We start from the raw sequence: 17,754 nt of genomic DNA on the forward strand, positions 1-17,754 counted from the left end.
CTCAAATACTGCCCACTTGCTATGTGACCAAGTTGAAACAGATTAGTAGTCTTTTCAGCACTTGACCTCAGCATGCTAACAGAGCTCAGGATTATCCAGCTTTCAAACTGAAAGAGGCAGAGAAATGCAAATCAGCTAAGCATGAGAAGCAGGTGTAGGTAATATGAAGTCACTATTAGACAGGGCTAGAGCAGACAGGTTCTCATTGGGTTATGGAAAGCTGGTCACCTGTCGGGAGAGGAGGAAGCTTTATTCTTTGCACCTGAGGGCTGAATATAACCCTCCTTGCCCCCCACCCCAGCCACATCGTGTCCCTTAGATCTGTGTTCTCCCTGTATCTGCAAGAGACGTGCTATGTTATTTGCTTGGGGTTTTTTTGCTTTTCCTGATATTGATCCGAGAGTGTTTGTGCATTTGTCTTTCCCGGCCCTCTAGAGGGTATTTTCTTGCAATTTAAGTATATATTGCTTTTGCTTTTAATGACTTTTTTTGTGAGAAATGTGTTTTCTTCTGCAGCCTCCCTCTGTATTATACTGCTCTACTTTCTAACAAATATTTCTCAATAGGGTGTGAGATGATTTTTACTTTCCTTATACAAATTGCACATTCCAACTTGAGCTGAAGACCTCACTTGCCAAGGAAAGCAGTGCATGAGGTCAACGTTCTCACAGAGCACTGTAAAGACAAACAAAACAGAAAAAACAAGGAACTCATGGCTGTTCCCAGGAAGAGAACTTAATAAGCTGACCGCAACAGAATCAAACTAGAATCACATAGTCAGGACTTGGTTTAGGTCCTCAAGTAAAAAATCATACAAATATTTCTGAGGCCTCATTAAGTGTTAGCTACTTCAATAAAAGCTGTGAAACAGAGTCAAGACATATTTTATGAATCAAACCTCCATAGGTTTACATTGTTTTCAAGGAGAAAGTCCCCACACCTGTAAGCAGTTAAGTCACAGTTTCAGTTCAGGTGAATATTAGACAAGGCCAGTGTGTTCAAGGGATGGTATGCAGCACCTCTGCACAGTGACTGACTTGCTCCTTTTCTGGACGAAGCTACAGAATAACTGAGATTGAGATATACATTCAGATTCACCATGATTTTACACTCTGGATAAACATTTACATCTCTGCAAATAAGCTACAAAAATTTACTGGAGCACGTTTTACACAAACTCAGTGGAGAGGCAGTTGATTATCTGTGGCAACTGGGCTGTTGCACACCTCAGCCAGGCATTTGTCGCTGCCCTGTGGGTAAGCCAGGTTTTTTTGCACCAGAGAGCACTAGCATGAGCAGTTCCCAGGTTGCTCACCCGGAGAACTGTGTAAGACACCACTTCAAGGCAGGAGCAAAACCAGCCAGCTGCCTCTTCCCCTGCACCTCCGGACAGCACCAAGGTAGAGCAGCATACAGTATCACCTCCTTGGTTTTGAAAGGGTCCCATTGCCTATTCAGAGCAGAAAATCTCCATTTACAACACTTGCAGAAACTCAGCAGGCACCACCGTGGTGCTGGAGAGCATTACATACCCCACCAAATCCCAAACAGCTGCCTGTCACAGGTGTGAGAAATCACTAAGCCTGTAATACAGCAGCTGCTGCTGGTTTAGACCACACAATTTCTCTTCCCCGGTGCACCAGGACCTACAAGCCTCGCCCGAGTCCTGAACTCACCATCAGGTGGAAATCCTTGCCTTGTATCATACTTTGTTTGTGTGAGCAGCAGCTGCTCTTATAGCCCAACTTGCCTGAGTCCAGACTCGCTAAGGTTACCCACTTGCCTGTCTGAGGGGAAGGCTGTGGTCTCCCTCAGACGGCTGACCTCTGTGGACTGCAGCTCTGCAGGTGAGGCTCTGCTGAGCTGGGAATCATTTTCCATCTTCTCAGCACAACTCTCAGGTTTCTAAAAAGTGCAGCCCATTGCTCATCTTTTCTCCTGTATGTCTAAAAGCATAATTCACTTCTGCATCTCTCTGCCAAGATTTATGAATAAAACAGCGTTATGAATGTATGACTTGGTTTCACCTATGACTCATGTCAAAAGCCTCTCAAGTAGAGTGGCCCAATTAGCAGGTACCTGTGCAGTTTCCTATTGCTCACACTTAAAGACATCTTTTAGATACTTTTGAAAAGTACAGCCTTGTTGCAATATTATCCAAGCAGCATCTTACTGTAAGGTTGAAGCACAGCAGGTTTTCTTTCAAGACAGTTTTTCTGTCATTCTCGAAACACGGTATCTTCTGCCTCCTCTAAGCAGTGTCACGCATTGCTCCTTAACGTGAATTTTGTCTTACTGGTTAGTCTAACAGCTCTGAGAAACTCACGCAACTTCATGAAAAAGCTAGAACAACCAGTTGTGTTGGAAAGACCCAGAGTTTAAATATGAGCTTTCATCCAGTGTCCCCTCAGAATCAGTGGGCAAAGCAGACAGGCTAACCCTGATGCACAATGTACAACACCTCTGTCGCACTACTTCTGTCCCCAGGGCAGAAGGTTCTCAAGGACATTGTGGTGTGTACACAATATCCACACAAAGCAAAAAAATCCTTTCAAATCCTTTCATTGGTCATTAAAATTCTCAACATTTAGGTGTTTTTCTTCATATGTAGTTCATTTACTAAATCCTAGGGATATTCATTCCTAGGGATTTAAGTCTTAAATTCAGGATTTGATTATTCTCTTCTTGCAAAAAAGCTGAGAAATCCCACTTTGACCAGGTCCAGTGGGCAGCACTGGAGAAGAAAATTGTACTTCCAAAACAGCAAGTAGGCTACAATGCTGCTGTTTGTCTGTCCAAACTCCTGGTTTTGCACATTCACAAGGACTGCACTAGAGATGGCATTCACTGCTCAGGTGAACTAGCTGCTAAAATCCACCCCAAAAACTGTCTCCAAAAAAAAGTCCTGTCTTAGGAACTGCAGCGCCTACACTCTCACTTGCTGCTTGAACCATTAAAACAAATCCAGAAATCTCCACCCAGTCATCAATCTGTAACTGCACATCTAGAGCTGAGTATACTGTGGTTCACTGAAAACCCCTGGACTAGTTATTGTAGCACGTCACTTCTCAAACATTTGAAATCTAACACCTCTTCAAGATGGCTAAAAAAATTTGCACATTTTTAGTACCATGATACATTGTTAAGATAACCTCATTTAATATCAGATACTTTTTTTATTATTATTATGAATAGCTTCTGAATCCCTCAATTTGCTTTGATGTGAAAAGCCAGGGCTTTGGCCATAAATTATGCTAAAGCCACTACTTGTAACAAATGCTCAGATTTATCAGCTGTCATAACCTTCATCAGCCTCACCCTCTACACTTTGTGAATCAGGGTATGTCCAGAACAGATGGGAGCCTGCAAGGTGAAGCTTTATGTTAGCTGGTTTAGGTGCATAGGGCAGGCTTTAAATGCTCCTAAGAAGTAAAGCAATCCCATGCAGAACTGCTTGCAGCCACAGTCAGCTTTCTTGGTTCTCTCTGTGGCACAATATTTTGCAGTGCAGATGTACTAGCAGTTTCAGGCAAAAATGCTTCCATGTGCTGGGCCCAGGCTTTGCCCATGTTCCATTAGCTGTTGACCCCTTTATGCATGCTCTTTTTCCCCCATAAAAACTGGCACTGCTCCGGCTCAATGCTCCTCAGAACTTAGGTCAGCTCCTGCCTCTTCATCTGTTACTTCTCTGCACGCTGCAGAGAGCTGTCATTACAGTATGTCTCTCTCTTTGCAGGTGGCATCGCTATGGAAGGTTGGTTACACATAGAAAGTTGTATCTCCACGTTAATCTCTCCATCCTTAGCACCTTAATTCAGATAAGATTTTTGTTCTCCAATATAATGAATAGGAAGAGGCATGAGCTAGAATCTGTAACATAAACCTGATCAAGAGTTTCATAATGTGCTGCTGCCAGTCCTTTGCCATGTGGACCAGAGAAATATTTAGTAATCTGCCATGCTTTTCTGATTACTGTTTCATAGACTACCACAACTCAACTCCTCCTAATTTTGAATGTTGACACAAAGCTCTGCGGCATTTCGAGACATACAATTATAAATACAGTCACCTCATCCTGACCTGAGCAAAACTCCTCAAAGGGCAAGCACTGGGCAGAAGCAGTCACTCCCATCAGTCACCCCCCCCCCACACACACACACACACACACACCCCGTTACAGCAGAGGTGTGCAGGACAGGCTCTTTTGCACTGGTCTTCTGTACCCCGGCTGAACATCACCATTGCTAGCACTTATTTGTAGGGAAAAGTCACAGGTGTAATGGGTCCTGCCCATGGATGAGAAGACTTGGGCAAGTAGATGACCTGTTGTGGTCTTCAATAGCCCTGTTTTTACTAGCTACTCCGAGCTCTGAATTACTTACATACAACCTAAAAACGTGCAGTTAAGAATAAACTGCTTTAATCACTTTGGGAGAGTAAAAAAAAAAAATAAAAATCACATAAATGGGTTAGTTTTTTTTTCATGAATCAATATACTCAGCACAGTTAAACTGTTAAAGCCAGGTATGAACCTTTTGAAAAATATTATTCTTAAAGGATTATATTCTGTATCTGTAGAGGAATGAAGCTGGGTTAACTAACACTGATAATATACAGCTGTGGGCTGGTGGGTTGGCTGATGCGGATAAGGTGCAGGTGTGGCTGGTTATGTTAAGTGGTTGAGAGCCAATGAAGAGAGAGCAGCTGAGGAAGAAGCAGAGAGAGAGGAAGAAGAGAGAGAACACATGCCCTGGATGAGGTGAGATGTGAAGAAGGCAGCAGAGGGACTGTATGAAGAGTATGCTGGTATGAGATGGTAAAAGACCTTGTTGTAGCTTGATTGTTTGTTTATACTGCAACATGTATCTATATTTATCAACCATGAAAAATAAGACATCAATATGAGTTTATTTCCTGTCTACCCACAAAATTTCACATTTTAGAAAAATTGTTAATTCATCTTTGTTCAAGACATCCCTCCCCTTTCCAGTTATCCCCAGAACTCCCCAAGAGGGAAATAACACTTCAGTTCTGTCTTTTTAACTTGCCTGATTTACATAACTCTAATGATATTTAAGTGCCTTTGGCTGCACTTTCCTTTCTCTGTTTCTTTACTCCCAAACTCTCAAGGCAGATGAAGTAACAGTTGGCAGCATCTTGCTCATTACAGCATTGCCTGTGCTGTTCTCAAGTCACGCCACTGTGGTTGCAGCTGGCTAAGCTGGTCCCCAGCCCTCACATGAATTCCAGTTTTCCTTTGGGAAGCCACTTTGAAGAGTCTTCCTCAAATGGGGAAAAGAACTCCTTTTTGGAGTCGCATTGTTCTCCCAGGAGCAAGGGCTGGAGGAAAGCAGAGAGGTGCTGCAGATCAAGCCAGCCTTTCACCTGCACCAACCATGCCAGGTACAAGAAAACACAGACATCACCCTGCCCAAAAGGCCAGGAAAGAGGAAAAATTTCAACAAACCCTTATAAAGAAACAACAAACAAACAAAAACCCCAACAAAACCAAAAAAAAACCACACCAAAAAAACCAACAGACCGAAGAGATGCAGAAAAGGACAGATTTCGATTTGGGCATTGAATTTATAGGTTAAGGAAAGGCAGATGTGGAGCTGAAGAGTTTGTGCAGAGGGAATGAAAGGAATATCAGTAACTACGCATGATCTTCAGCTATGCTAATCTCTCTCACTTACTAAGGGTAAAGTGTGGGGTGGCCACCTCGAATCATGTCTTTTAGGGATGGACATATATTTCAAGATGCACAGTCATCAGCTGATATTTGACCACCTTTGCTATTCAGCTTTGTTTCTGTTCCTCTTTTGCACACTCTCTCCACTTTCTCTCAGTACATGAAGGGAACTGAAGTATGGGAAACAGCAGTAACTGGTTTTCTTCAACTGCTACCCTGATAGTCCATGTGGGGAAGGAAAAATCAGAAACTGGTTCTCCCCATCACTCCTAGTGTTGTGCCAGCAGTCACATATCTGGACAATTTCTGCTATCATTCTAAAAAGGGGCTGGAGTCCCCACCACATACCCAGGCAGAAGATGTGGATAATGACCGCTGCCTCATGAGCTCTTGTGATTGACTACAAAGTGATGGTTTCCAAATGACTATGTGGACCACTACTGACTTTTAAACTGTTTAAAGTGTCATGCATAACACCCTCAAAAGTGCCTAAACCCTATTTTAATCCATGCTGTCTTCTTTTGCTTTCAGCCACATGCCACCTTCTGTGCCTGGCACAGTGTTAATAGCTTCTGCTGTCACCATGCTAAAGCACAATTCTCTTCCCATGATGAAAATCCAAGCAAACTGCATCCAGGTATGCTAGAACTATTGGACTTTTTTATTCACACAGAATAGGTGTAAAAAGACAAGCTCGTGGCAGTCCTTATTCAGGATTTTCTTGAACAACAATACCATTAAAACAGAAAAGCAGTCAGAAACACGTTGCTATGATGATCCCCTATCACCAGTCACAGTGTATACTCCATCTGTTGCTCTTACTAGCCTCCCTTTTTCTTCCTATCCTGGATTCACCAAAAAACATTTAGCATTGTGCAAACAGCATACAATGTCATTTGTGTTCAACCAAAAGTAAAAATTCACTGTTTCATTGTTTTCAAACAACTCATAAAAAAGCTACCTTCTAATAGAAAGTGAAAGTCTTTAATGTGAAAATTAATAAAGACTAATATATTCCTTTTATGGGTTGCAATATAATCTTCTAAAAATTTGTGAGGACTGGACTATTTCATGTGATTACCTTTAACCAATAAAAACATTTGAAAGGAACATCCATCTCTCCCAGAAGTTTAACTGGAACAAGAGCCTGCAGGGTATTCACTATATTACCTTTTTGGCCATCATGAATTTACTATTTGGTTAAGAATAGAACACTGTGGATATACAACAGATTTTTTTCTCTTTTTCCATTTTAGAAGAAAGAAGTCTGACATCAATGTTCAGTTTGTACTAATTAAGGCAGAATAATAATGTAATCAATCCCATATATTAGAGTGTGACCTCAAAACCATGACAAAGGCACAGCCAAAACCCTCAGAGTCACACTGCAAGTGGGAGTGCTCCTTGGCACACAGAAAACAGGTTCCAAAGGATGTATCTACATCACCTGACTTGTGTATGGGGACTGTAACCTCCCAATATGCCCACCAGCACAGCATGATCTGCTGATTGTATCTTCCAATAGTGAAAAGATGCAACACTTTGGTTTAATGACCTTTGTACCACTGTATATTTCCCTAAGTCAAGGCGAATCAGGAATCAAGCCCTGCATTATGAAAAATAATGCTTTGTATTGGTTTGTTTGTTTTAAAACATGGTACTCTTAACAGACAGCAACTACATGTACTTCCTTGGTTGTTTCTGGATCACCCACACTGTAATCTCCACAGCTCTTATTTTAGAGTAATTAGAAGCATTTTCTCCATTCCTGCCTCCCAAATGAACCCACTCATGTTAACAGCAGGTGACAAGATGCTGCCTGCTTACAACCTCTACAAATCCCTGTAAATACATGAGCAATTTTAATGTCCAAAAGCATAACTAGGTCTAGGCAGAGCTTCCAATAGTACCTTGAATATAATTATCAAATTTTCTCCCACCTCAGACTTCCTCATGCCTTCTATTGAGAAAGCTTCATGGCTTTCAATCAATCCTAAAGCCTCCAGCACCCCATTTGGCTTTCAAAATCATTGCATAGCTTCCTTAGTGCAGCATGCTCCTAGCACTATCTTGTCTGATCCTACACTGATCTCCTTTTCTATCATGGCTATCTTGGATCAGAGAGAATGGCTTCTGGCCTCAGGAATGTTTAAGCATCTATGGATCATATCAGTAGAAAGGCAGTAAAAGAGGCTGGATTTCTGTTGACCGTACAGTTCTGTCCCAAATGTACTTTCACCTCCTCAAACAAAAAAGACAAATACTCTGAAATTGTACAGATCCATCAGCATATGCCTTTCAGTATAGTATATCACTTCTCCCCAAAGCAGTTATTATTCCAGGAACTGGCTAAATTCCATCACATTCTACTACGATACCCCTGTATTTTCATTTAAAGAGCTGTTTCTCCTTGATCTCTAGTCTCCATTTTTTAAGCAGCTGCATTGGAACATGTGAAAAAATGTGTAGATGCAGTGCTTAGCAACATGGTTTAGTGATGGACTTGGCAGTCCTGGGTTAATGGTTGGACTTGATGATCTCAAAGGCCTTTTCCAACCTAAATGAGTCTACAATTCTATAGCAGAAATGGATGCCCATCCTTAATGAAGGGGAAAGAAGTGAGTTTAGTGAGAAAAATCTTTAAACCCCTGTGGATTGAATGTTACCGTAGAATTGGAAGACAAAGATATTTTTAAGAATTCCTGCTTTGTAGTTAGGGAGAAAGATTTTTTTTTTATTTTCCTTTATTTCATTTTCAGAGCAGTATTGTAATAAAAATCTTCCCGATGCTTTTGTTCCTGAACTGCAGCATCACACGAGCCCAGCAGGACAAACTGTTCTTGTGAAAAAATGATTTATTCTCACAACGCTGACAATCTAAGATGGGAGGATTAAGTGGTGATCCTCTGATCTTCCTTTTCCCTTGGCTCCACGCATACCCTTCGCTCTTGCTAGCTTGCTGACCAGTCTTCAAAGATATTGCCTGAATGGCCCCATTCCATTAGGGAACTGACATCTCTCGCTTTAGAGTGTTATTAATATCAGTCCTTGAAAGCATTTAACCAATGACAATCTAACATTAGCTCACAATGGGATTTAAAGACATTATGGTTCATTAATCTATGGTTTAATGCTGGCTTCTTCCAATCTGTTGTCCTTTCTCATTACAAATGGGAGGGAAAAAAAAAAAAAAAAAAAAAAAAAAAGCTGTAAAGTCCACAGTATCCTGCGTAAAATGCTGCATAAGGGCTTTATTTATTTATTTATTTATTGGTATAATTTAAACAAACAAATCCCATCCCTGTTTTGCAAGTCAGTTGTCAATAACTGCTGGACTTCTGGCAGATACTATTTTTGCTTTACTTTTCCTCCTCTTACCATTTTTCTTCCTGCACAGGCAATTTACATATTATATTTTCCTCTCCCATAAAATCTCAGTAAAATATGAGAAACGTAACACACACTTCAATCAAGCTGAATTGAATAAATAGAAAAATATTATTTAAACCTTTTGAGAGGATATTTCTGAGAAGGAAGATAGGTTAGCAGTTACAACTGATTTAAGAAATGCAGACAGAATGATGTTCTGTTCTGTCATAATCCTAGTTCTTTGCAAAATTAGATCCATGTAATTAAGTTTTAATTGCTCAAAGAAAATAGAAGGAACAAAAGTATGTCAAAATGCTTTGTTTGGAAATTGGAATAAAATATTTTGACAGCTTCATTCTATGATCTGAACTTTACAGCATGCTTCCTGGCAAGCAGGGAAGCAGCTGTGCTGAAAAGGTTCTGGGCGCCTCAGTGGACACTAAGCTTCACAGTGTGCTCTGCCAGCAAAGAATGCCAACAGCATCATGGGCTGGGCTAACAGCAGCGCAGACGGTAGATCGAGGGAAGTGATCATCTGTCTCTGCTGTGCCCATGTTGGATCACATCTACAGTACTGCATCCAGTTTTATTTTTTTATTTGCCAGGAAAGATGAGCAAGTTCAGCAGAGGGCCACCAAGATGACTGGGGACTGCTTCTTCTGTGAGAAGAGGCTGAGTGTGCTGGGCTTGTTCAGTTGGAGAAGAGGTGGCCTCAGGGGACCTCGTAGCAGCCTGCTGCACCTATAGGAGCTTATGCAAGACAGCTAGGCTCTTCACCATGCTGCGTGCCGGGCTGACAATGGGCATAAGCTGGAACAAGAGAAGTTCAGACTGGATATAAGGAAAAACCTTTCTCCACGAGGGCAGTCAAGCAGCAGAACAGGCTGCCCAGGGAGGCTGTGCTGCCTCCATCTTTTCAGGTTTTCAAGACTCAACTGAGCATCCCAGTCCAACCCCATAGCTGACACTGACCTGAGAAGGACAATGGGCTAGAGGCTTCCTGTGCTCCCTTCTAATCTGAATTCACCTGTCATGCTATAAACATAACTGACTTCTGTTCCCAAATCCTATTACATACATTCCACTGATAAGACTCTAAGGAAGCAAGGTTTGGCACTAAGAGTAAACTTCTCTTGTAAATCAGTAAGATACGATGGTGTCCCAAGATCAGAAAAAGGGTGGCTCTATCACTGACTACAAAGCGTCCTTTTTTCTCTTAACTTCTTCATTAAGTTTAATGTATAATTGCTGTATTAAAGCTTCAGGGATCAAACTCTACTTTTTCCAATTTTGCACTGTTTGAATTCTGGTGTTAATGTTCTTATATTAGAAAAGGTAACAAGGAATGCCATAGATTATTCTATGGCCTGACTTTAACCCATGCTAGCTAAGATATTAGTATGCTAATATAAGCATTAGCACTGACAGCCATAGGCTCAGAGACAGAACACAATCCCTGAATTAGGATGCTTACTTAAATATAACCAAGGTTTTTTACCTTGATATTAAAGCATAAAACAAACAAAAAATCAATGTTACTTATAAATACATTTAAAATGTATTTTGTATATAAATAAGCCCCTAAAATGATATAAATCACTCCTGCCAAAACTAAATATAGATAACATTTTGATTAGAGGAAAGTTATTCAGCACGATAGAGATGTGAAAAAAATATGAATGGTGATGTGGAACTTTCGTGTAACCGCACCATTCATAAAGTGTCAGCTCTGCTCAAACCTTAAGTTGCTCCACAAGAGATCAATAACATACACTGCTTAATGGAAATGCTTTTTCCTCATAAAAAGAAGCAGAACATGTTTGTGGGCAACCTGGGGCAATCTCTTAGGTCTGCCAGTACCTTGGCAAGAATGGACTCTAATAGAGGTTTCATTGCCTTTACTACTGTTTTTTGTGCTGTTTATTGTCTCCTGTCCCGATTGAAATATACAGGTGTAATAAATAATTTACAGCATTACCCATTTACTCTTCCAGAAAATGCAAATCATAACTATGTCTATATCAGTGATAAAATGGGTAAGCAGATGCAATAAAGAGAGATATATAGCAAATGCTTACAGAGCTTCACCAAAATTACCATCCTTCCATCCTTCATAACTGCCCTGTACTGCTCATCACAGACCACTAATGTTTTAAGAGCCACAGAGCTCTTCAGATCCATCACTGTAGGTACCGTGACCAAGCCAATCTCCTTTGAAGTCTATGAACATAGCAAAGGTGAGACTGTAAAAGGGGATTTTTTTTTTATTTTTTATATTTTTTTTTAGCAAAGGCCTGCCTTTTCAGAGAAGCCTGAGAAGAGACTACAGCTAAGGTAGTAAGTAACAGGCTGCCTTCCTTTTCCCCTTAACAGCCATACAATATATGAATTTGTTTCTTTGTGGACGACTCTGAAGGCAATTTTCTATGAGAAAGACATGACCACAGAAGAACAAGAAGAAGAAAAAAAAAAGTCCTGTATTTTCAAGAATATATAGATTGCCCAAAGGCAGAGGCATGAAAAACATGGAGAAGCAGTGTCAGGTCTCTAGTGATCCACCACTGCTAGGCTTCCCAAGGGCTTGATTAGACAACCAATAGGCACTGTACTCTACAGAAACAGGACAGCACATTACCATATATCGTTATTTTACTAAGTGCTGTCCCTTCTATCTGTCTAGGAACCATTTGAATCAACCCTTTTCAATCGCTCCTGGGTTTGTAATGTTCTCAAGTATTTGGTGCAAGCCAGGGTCCAAACACATTTTTTACAATGCTCTTCCATGAGCTTCATGGAAGAGCTGCCTCCCTTATGTGTTAGAATGAGGCTGAAAGTCCTGGACAATCTGAAAGCTCCATAAACCTTTTTAGTATCCAGGAATTAAGTTCATTTTTTATGTCGAAGTTAGGTTAAGGTGGGCTAGGACCGGTCACTTACCATAATGCAAGTCATGATGACAGACCAGCATTTGCACGCAGTGGTCCCTTGCAGCAATGAAACTGTACTTGACTCTTCTGGCTTCCACAAATTTCCTTTCTGTCTCCTAGCCTCCTTAAACCAAATTCCTTCAAATTCCAAAAAAATCTGGATACCATGCACAGCCCAAGTCTGTCAAAACAGTCACTGATCCAGTTACTAGCATTAAACTTTTATGAATATACAACCTCAGTATTCATCTCCCATGAGAACTAGAAGTCTAATGTGTTTTTTTAGACAAGTATTTTTTTAACTTGAAAGTAATTACTGATTAAAAGTAGATAGGAAAATGCTCCTATAAACTGATGATTTTTAACCAGATGCAGGATACGGATTATTCAAGCTTAGTTGATGTTTATATTGAAAGTAAAATGCAAGGTTTGTTACATGTCTAGAGTCAAAAAGGTTCATCACTGAAAAAACATTGTTACTAGCAATATTAGCAGGGCTTCTTCAATGAATATTCCATTAATTGCTTCCTGTAAAAGCCACTCCAGAGTACTAGAAATAGGAAATTAAAGCTTGCTTACTTTATCTTGCTGACTCAGATCTGATCAGTTTGGTACTGATTCAGCCATTACTACCAATCTAATTTTGTGCACATAAAAATTCAACAAAAAAGAAAAATTAACGTTATCATTCATTTTTTAAAATGTCGAAGAATTAATACTTTCCATTTTTATAGTACCTCCTATTTGAGAAGTACTTAGTGTTGGCAAAGGCAAATATATTAAATCTCCTATTTTCTCTGTGGGTTAGGTATCACACAAAAAGGAATACTGAAGAAAGCTCATGGGCTTCTTAAAGGTTATGTAAGGCGTTTGTAGCAGAAAAAGGAACAGCACTTGCACATTCTGATTCCCTACCCTGTGCTTTTCCTACCAGATCAGCCTGACTGAAATGTTATCTCCGCTTCTGTGCAATCTGGGAAACATTCAATGTAGAAATTCTCCGCTTCACAGAAAAATAGACACTGGAATGTAGGAAAGTCAACATGGCCTAGCCAACTGCCTCCATCCTCCCAACTGCTATAAGAAAGAGCAGCAAGGTCTACAACCTTTCTGCTGGCTTCCCACAAAGAGAAGTTCAGACAGCCCCTGCTCTCAAGTGCAGTGAATTACTGACCACATATTCCCTAATGTCCCATGCATTACTTGAATGAATGATTTAATGAGAAAAACACATTTAATGATGTTAAGTGACTGGAGAATCAAAAGTTTAAAAAAAAAAAATCAGAGGAGAAAGAAAACAGTGAATAAAAGGAGTACGAAGAGGATTTAGTAGTTCAGTTTTCTTCTGGGATTCCTACACAAGTAACATTGACTCAAATGCCCTTAGATCTGTTTTTGTAAACAAATCTACGTGCAATATGCAATGCAGTTAAAGATAATAATTATTTTCCAACCTTGGGATCATGCTAATAGTGTCTTGCTATTCACACGGCAGTCCATGGTTTCTTCACATACACCCCCCACACTCCCCTGGGGGTGGAACATTAGCCTTGAAATGCCCAGTACCACTTTCAGGACTATGATACTTCTGAAGCCATTTTTACAAGAGGAAATGTGAACGGTCTGCCACCCAGGTACCACAGCACAACCCAGAACTTCACGGTCAGGTGCAGATTAAAATCTTGAAGCAGATGCTTCCTTAAAGTAAACCGCAAAAACTGCTAAAAAGATACTGCATTCATGCAACAAATAAAGCAAGAAAATCTTCAACCTCTTCTGCTTCACAGAAAAATGTTCACACAAAGCATACAAAGGAGAAAAAGATACAGAAAATAAAAAAGACGATGGGGAAACACACTGAGAAAAAGGGTGTTAAAAGAGGAAAAAAGTAGAAGTATTTTGAGAAAAGAGCCTCAAAGAAGAGTAATAGTAACTTTTGGAATGAACCTTATCCACAGATAATTAGTCTCAGAGGAAACTGCTGTGAAGCAGCTCAGTGAGGATGCTCAATGAATGCCTGGGAGCTAGTCTAGTGTTAGGGAGCAGGGGGGAAATAGGAGCAAGGAGAATCAAACTTTTTGATCCTCAAGGGCAGGTCTGAGTCAAGATTTTAACCACCTTTTGAGTTCCAAAGAAAACATATCCAAACTTTCTGCAAGAAAGTACTAATCTGTAGAGCTCCCAAGACTTTTTAATTTAAAATTAAGCTACAGCAATTACCATTCCATTTCCCTCCTATGAGTTAGAATAACAATTGTGAATCACCAGGTTGAATATGGTTTACTCAACCGCTATTATCAATGAGGATATTAATTTCATAACCTCATAGGAAACACAACACTACTTTCAAAAACCAATTACCAATTCATATGTTAAAAAAATGAATTAAAATATGAAAGAAAAATGCAAAGATTAATTATTTACTATTTCTGGAACATTGGATGATTGTTTGCCTTTTTGTTGTGGTGTAGAAAGATTCTAGATGTTAGGCTGTCCCTTCTGACTGCTCACTTTTTTATTAATTATTTTTGTATAAATTATAATTATGAAATTCCCATCATCTGTTTGGTAATGAAATCTGATGACTGCACCATAGGGCTGCAAGAGATCTTCTAGACTATCAGCTCATGTAGTACCTCGTACAAATGCAGATATGCAGTCTGCCTCTCTCCCTTACATGTTCCTAAACACAGAAGAAGGGTTTGCTTACTCCCTTCAATAGATTTAATAGATCATCACACTAATATTAGCAAGAAACTTTGACACAAAGTAATGGTCTGATAAGGGCAAAAAGAGAAAAAATGAAGTATCCATGAGGTATGCTCTCTGAAATATTTGGGAATCAGTCCATAAATCCTGCTTAGTGTATCCTTGTATACTACTTACAAGAAAAACAGTCATAGATAGGTTCAATAACTTGTCTGTGCTTCCATGAACACTCATCTTCAAAGTGGGTCTGCCCGGCTCCGTGCCCCCAGGTGTATCAGCTGTGAAGCTTCTCATCTCTGGTACCATTTTAACTATCAAAATATAATTAATGCTGAAACACTTTAACAAAATCTGATTTTTTTAAGGAAACAATGCCAGTGAGGAAAACTGAGTATCTTCAAGCTGATTCAAACATTCTGTGTATGCCGGTCCTTGGTTGACCTGTACACAGTGACAGCAATTTAATACATGACACATATACATACTTAATTTCAAAAATACAGTCTTTCTGGAATCCTTGATATAGCAAATGCATCTAATTAAGTTAGTTCACGTGATAATTTCTAAAAGCCGCCAATGCAATGTTATTATCAAACATGCAAATAGAATCATCACCAAGGGTGGAAGCCAAGGTAAGTTTCATCTCTGGTAGTGAATAGTTTCTGCACAGCTTTGAATTTTTTCATTTATTCATTCATTATCAAATATTATCCTCTGATAAACTAGCAATATACAGTTAAGTCAGAGACAGTTAATTCACACATGTGGATAGCATCCTTATTTATGTCGCTTACCTGATAGAAGTAGGCAATGAAAATAAAAGAATTCAAAATGATTGCACATAAAAGACTTTTTTTCACTCATTTTCCACTTCTGTCATACAATATTATATAACATGTTATTAATAAAAATACTAATGGTTAACACTAATCTCATTCTACATTCACTGTTCTCAAAGCCTTTTATGTATGTGACCATTTGTTAATTTATAAGCAGCAAACACATTTAGTTGACCTGCTCAATGGAATAAAGAGCAAACTGACCAGGTCACAACAGTAGAGACGACTATGCGATAAAATACGTAGGATATTAGAAATACTCATTTAATAGATGTGGGTGCTGTGGGGGTGCCTGCATGGCCCACCTTGGCAAATGGCTTGGATAACAACACTTGTTAAAATATAAATGTAGATAGAGCATGCGTGTGTATGTACCAAACACACAAAACTATCTGGAGGCCATGTGCCCAAGAGTGGTCATGCTAAAGAAGATGAGGGCCATCAAATATGGTCATGTTAAAGAGGAAGACAAGCATCAACCAGAAAAATAACTAAGGAATTACAAAGAGACTTTTGAAACAAAGGAGGAAGTATAATAGAAGCAGGAACACTTGTAGCATATGAAACATACGCTGGAGTGAATACAGCAGCAGTCAAACCTTGTCTGTCGCTGCCAGAAACTGCCCTCCTGGCACCACCGGCCCCTTCCAGAGCTGCCTCCCGGACACCACGGGCAGCCGGCATGCAGCTCACGGGCCGTCAGTATGGGCTGCAACAAGGAGGGACCCATACATGGGGTGTGCACACATGAACTCATGAGGTGTTTTCTCACCAGCATGTGCACCAGTGGATTCTAGCAAGTGGCACAGGTCCACATAGAGGACCACAGCTCCCACAGGAGGGGTGAGTACGTAGGGGAACCCTCCGTGCCCCAATGAGCAACATGTGCCGGTAACCCAGACAGCCCACATGCACCCAGCCATTCTAGTGGATGGGTAGGATGCATTAGAACTTTTAGGATTAGCTACAGAAGAGTATTTTGGCATTTGCAGATGTTCATTAACATTTTTTAAGTGCCTGATATTGTGTTGCATTGCTGAGACAGCTCCTGAGTGTGTAGTTCAATAATTGCTTTTTAACTACATGTCATTAATAAATCAACAAACCAGTTCCATCCTAGTTGGTTTAAACTATTTGAAATGAGCAGTTCTTCCCTTTAACAAACACATATAATATCATACAACACTGTGTCCCTTCAAATCTCATTTTATGCTGAAGACAGGAACAGCTTTTTTACTGAATGTTCTGTTTCACTAGAATGTTTCTAGTAATTTTTTTAATAATGTATGAAATAAAACAATGGAAAGCTGAACCATGCATGCGGAACTTTATGACATAATAACCTGATTAAAAGGTAAATTAAAACAAAAGCTTGATGACAACATTTTGGCATAAGTGTAATTCTTATCTAAAAAAACTTATTAAAAGGGGAAAAACTTGAAAAAGATTTCATTTGCCAGTGTGCGCTTTGCTTGAAATACTTCACTCTTTGACTTCAGTGAATAAAATCACAGTAACTTCATTTGGCTGCTGGTGGGTTTATGATATGACTGAGGCAATCAAATTTAGGATTACTGCTAAGAGGAACCGTGTCTCCTTCACTCTCAGTCATGTCCTCCTTTCACTCCCACTTGCCAGCACTGATCATCCAATCCACTGTTTGTAAAAAAGATATATTCTGAAAAGGAAATCTGAACTCTTTGATTTGTTCCTAATGAGTTTAACTCCCTGAAGCAGCTCATTGTGGGATACTGAGAGACTTAGTAATGAGCCTGAATGTTCCTCAAGAGGCTTGTAGGAACTAATGTAGTTCTACATCCAATTCTTAGTTCTCTCTCTTAAAGTTTCAGAAACTTACTCAGTCCATTCCTACCTCAAATGTAGCAGCTGAAATGGTATTTTCCTTGTTTCAACAAATGTGGGCAGACTGCAGAGACTTGCTAAGCGATGATTTTGTTAAGGCTGAGTTTCAGATTAAACTTAATGGCAATTTTACATATAAAGACTTTAACTTTAATGAATTAGCATAAAAGGAATTAAAATTTGTTAGTGTAATTTAAACAGTAAATTCCAACTTACAATCATTGGATTGAAACTTGCAAATATTTAAGGGAGAATATATTTGTTTAAATTAATGCTGCTTCCAACGATAACTCCTAAATTAAACCTTTGTCCCTGAGTTTTCATTTTCTTGCTCCTTTCCATTTCAGAAAATTAC

General features: G+C 39.7%; 1 long non-coding RNA gene across 2 annotated transcripts in view; it reads right to left on the reverse strand.

Moving 5' to 3' along the window:
- LOC308067626 overlaps window positions 1-17,754 on the reverse strand; it is a 96,985-nt gene that overhangs the window by 61,570 nt on the left and 17,661 nt on the right. For both annotated transcript variants that reach the window (XR_013929679.1, XR_013929680.1), the window contains one exon: window positions 1-17,754. This exon is cut by the window's right edge. This is a non-coding gene — a long non-coding RNA (uncharacterized lncRNA).

Source organism: Falco punctatus (genome assembly GCF_963210335.1).
Source record: "Falco punctatus genome assembly, chromosome: 7".
Classification (NCBI taxonomy): Eukaryota; Metazoa; Chordata; class Aves; order Falconiformes; family Falconidae; genus Falco; species Falco punctatus.